This window comes from Centropristis striata, chromosome 16 (genome assembly GCF_030273125.1).
Source record: "Centropristis striata isolate RG_2023a ecotype Rhode Island chromosome 16, C.striata_1.0, whole genome shotgun sequence".
Taxonomy (NCBI): Eukaryota; Metazoa; Chordata; class Actinopteri; order Perciformes; family Serranidae; genus Centropristis; species Centropristis striata.
Genome location: NC_081532.1, coordinates 32,826,979 through 32,830,400, shown reverse-complemented (window position 1 = coordinate 32,830,400; position 3,422 = coordinate 32,826,979). Strand labels below are relative to the sequence as shown.

General features: G+C 40.1%; 1 long non-coding RNA gene across 1 annotated transcript; it reads right to left on the bottom strand.

The window, feature by feature from the left end:
• Positions 1-176: 176 nt before the first annotated feature.
• Positions 177-1,623, bottom strand: LOC131988656 (uncharacterized). The gene is made up of 3 exons (XR_009395888.1): positions 1,505-1,623; positions 827-901; positions 177-289 (listed from the first exon to the last, which is right to left on the bottom strand). It is a non-coding gene; the product is annotated as an uncharacterized LOC131988656 (long non-coding RNA).
• Positions 1,624-3,422: the final 1,799 nt, after the last annotated feature.

The following is a 3,422-nucleotide window of genomic DNA, read 5'->3' as shown; positions in this document are numbered from 1 at the left end:
TGTTTGTTTGTAAGCAATGTAATTAAATGAGTGTTATTTTTTATATATTAATAATATAGTACTCTCAAATAAAAAAACAACAGGAATTTAAACCAGACAATAATTACTTTATATAATCAGACTGTTGTTTGGGCAAAATATCAATGAATTCAGCTGCATTTTAATGTTGACATAAACTTACCTGGTAGAGGTGTGACTTTGTTTGAAAGTTATGATTGCCTCTTTAGACCGATCACTACAGCAGGAAACACCAGAGTCAGGGGACTTCACATCATCCTCACTGCTGGTACTGAACAGGAGAGAAAACCCACCAGGATGGAAATTAGATTAAACATTGTGTGCAGCTGTCAGGTTAGAAATAAACAGTAGTCACTGAGATTGCATGAAGTGGTTAAACAAATATGTTAATTCATGAATGTTGAACTCGCTTCGTAGTACAGGGCTCAGATGGACACATAGGGTGTTTTGGTGTCTTTTCCGTCTTCACTAGCAGCCAAGAGAATCTTTTTCTGTCCAATGTATATATAAGGTTGTATTGAAAAAGTCAGACGTGTGTAAGTTGTAATGTGCAGTGGACAATAATGTTGAGTGCATGAAATCAATTTCAATTAGCTAAGTTATGTTTATTCAGCTAATTAATATACTCAAACAGATCCTAACTCATCTTAAAACAGAGGAAATGTTCGTAAAATTACACGGTTAATAGAGCAAGTTTTGCTGACTAATATCATTAATGATGAATATTGTCCCAGACTGAAAAATCAGACTTATGTTTATGCAAAATATCAGTGAATGCAGGAACTATTTAATGCTAATAAAAGCTTACCTGGGAGAGGATGGACTTTCTTTCAACAGTTTGAAGCCACCAGAGTCAGAGGACTCATCACTTCGCTTGCTCTTTCTAGTAGAAGAGAGAAAAACCACCAGAGTGAGAATTAGATTATAACATCCAGCCACAGAAACTCTAAGTAGGACTTAGAAATGTTCTTTAAAAGTTGATTCTGCTTCCACTGAATGATTTCTTTCCTCTTTTTGAAGCAGTTAAACATACTGCTCACTTTAACATGAATTATTATTAGATTATTTAAAGGGACAGCTCCTAATATTTACAGTGATTGTTGATCTTCAAGAAAAGTGTCTATCAGTCCAGATAAACTAACAGAAATGATGATTGCAACTGTGCTGACTGAACAACTTCTGTTGTTATTTGAAAGTTGATTCTGTTCCTGCTGAATGATTTCTCTCCTTACTGAATTTGATTTCTGTCAGATAATAAAAAGGGTGCAGAGGTCCTCATATTTGCAGTAACTCTGATCTTCCTGAAAAGCAAATTGATGTCACTAACTTTAGTGTTTTGATACAACTCACACAGCAGCACATCAGCTACTAAAATAATTCAGAAATAATAATAATCCAGCAAAACCACACTGAGATCTGACTGTCTGTTGTCAGGTTAGAATAAAATGGAGAAATCTTCGTCAACAGTTACAGATCCTCTTCTCACCATTGAGCTTCATTCTCGCTGTCACGTTCTCCACATGGAGGCGCTTCAGAGGGACTGGCCTCCTTCTTCTTCTTCTTCTTCTTCGTCAACAGCTGCCGCAGCAGTTGAGGATTCTGCCGCTGCTGCTGCTGCCGCAGCAGTTGACGATTCTGCCGCTGCTGCTGCTGCTCCTCTTGTTCCCGCGTCATCAACGGCTGTTGTTGCATATGCTGCAGCAGTGGCACCCTCGCCAGGCGTGCCCCCATCAACGCCGCCCTTCAAATGGCAAACAGAAGTCAAACTGTGCACTGAGCTGATGAGACAGGAGGGACAGCTCTATGCACAAACACTTGGAGAAACATTTCTAACACTCTGAATTAAAAAGTATGTTTTCTTTCAAAGATTGAAAATACAATGTTTATCATAGAAAGAAACTGTGAAAACAGGCATTATCTTCTATCTTTTTTTTTTCTTAAAAGATTGCTAAAATACACTGTTTATTACAGAAAGAAACTGTAATAACAGGCATTATCATCAGAATTTTAACTCTCAAACAGTCCTTGAAAGGATCATAGGTTAAGAAAGTTTTCGTTTAGCTTAAAATTGGGATATTTCTGTCAGAATCTCTTTATTCTACATGTGTCATTTAAAATAAAGCGCTTGCACTAACCAGATCCTGTTAAAAACATTAAATTCTGCTCCTCAGAGACACTGTGAAGACATGATTGATTCTGCTGAGACCAACGGTCACGTGTAGCCTGGCTAACACCAGACTATTCTCAAATGAGGTCTAGTCTGGCAACGAGCAATGTATTTCTCCGTAGAGGAGGTGTGGTTTACAATCCTCCGGAGCCGTTTATTGGACGCTTAGAATGTCTATCAAAGCGTCTGTAGGTAGCTCTTAGCCAATCAGATCAGTTATACCAGATGACGTAGTAGAGCAACAGAAATGGATGTTTGTTGTGTGTGTGTCTATGAGAGAGTGTTGTTTGCTGCTTTGCTTCTCCAGTTCTCGCTTTCTGCAAGATTATTTATTTTCACGCTTTATTCCCCCTCATGTCATTCAGCCACACATCCACTGATTTTATGGGCAATAAACAAGCTGCTGCGGGTCTCTGGGGGCTCCGCTGTCCGCGGTAGCGGGGCTATTAGCCGCTAGCGGCTAATAGCCCCGCTACCATAACGCCGGTGATCTCATTCTCAGCGGAGCTGCTGAGAGACCTTTCGCCTTTCAACTTTCGCTCTAAACTATTTAAAACACCATGTACAGCTAAAGAGAGTTTCGCGTCTGCTGCAGCCATGTTGGATCCGTAAGAAAACTACAAGCTTCCAAGTGCCGAGTAGTACGCGTCATCGTCTTGCCGTCCCTCCCCGCTCTGTGATTGGATCCCTAAAACAGGGCTAAGAATCCTTCCTGGTATTCCAGACTCCGCCGCAGTTCGAAATTAAATTCGAGCGCGCAAGGCAGTCTGGGTATACCCAGGCTAGTGAAAACAGGCATTTTCATCAGAATGTAAACTTTCATACAGTACTTGAATGGATCATAGGTTAACAAAGTTTCTTAAAGCTTAAAATTGTGATGGTTCTGTCAGAATCACTTTTAAAATAAAGCAAAGAACAAGTCTTATATCTGTTATTTTATATATATCTATATATATATCATTTTAAAAAATTAAATATAATAATCATCCAGCACCACCAGTGACTGTCTGTTCTCTGCTGCTGCTCTGAGCTGTAACACAACACACACACACAGGTTTGAATAAAAAGGAGAAATCTCGGTCAGCAGCTACAGATCCTCTTCTCACCTTTGAGCTTCATTCTCGCTGTCACGTTCTCCACATGGAGGCGCTTCAGAAGGACTGATCTCCTTCTCCTTGTACCCCACCGGCTCCACCTCCGCCAGCTCTGCTATTGCCACCCTCGCCTCCTCCCTTCA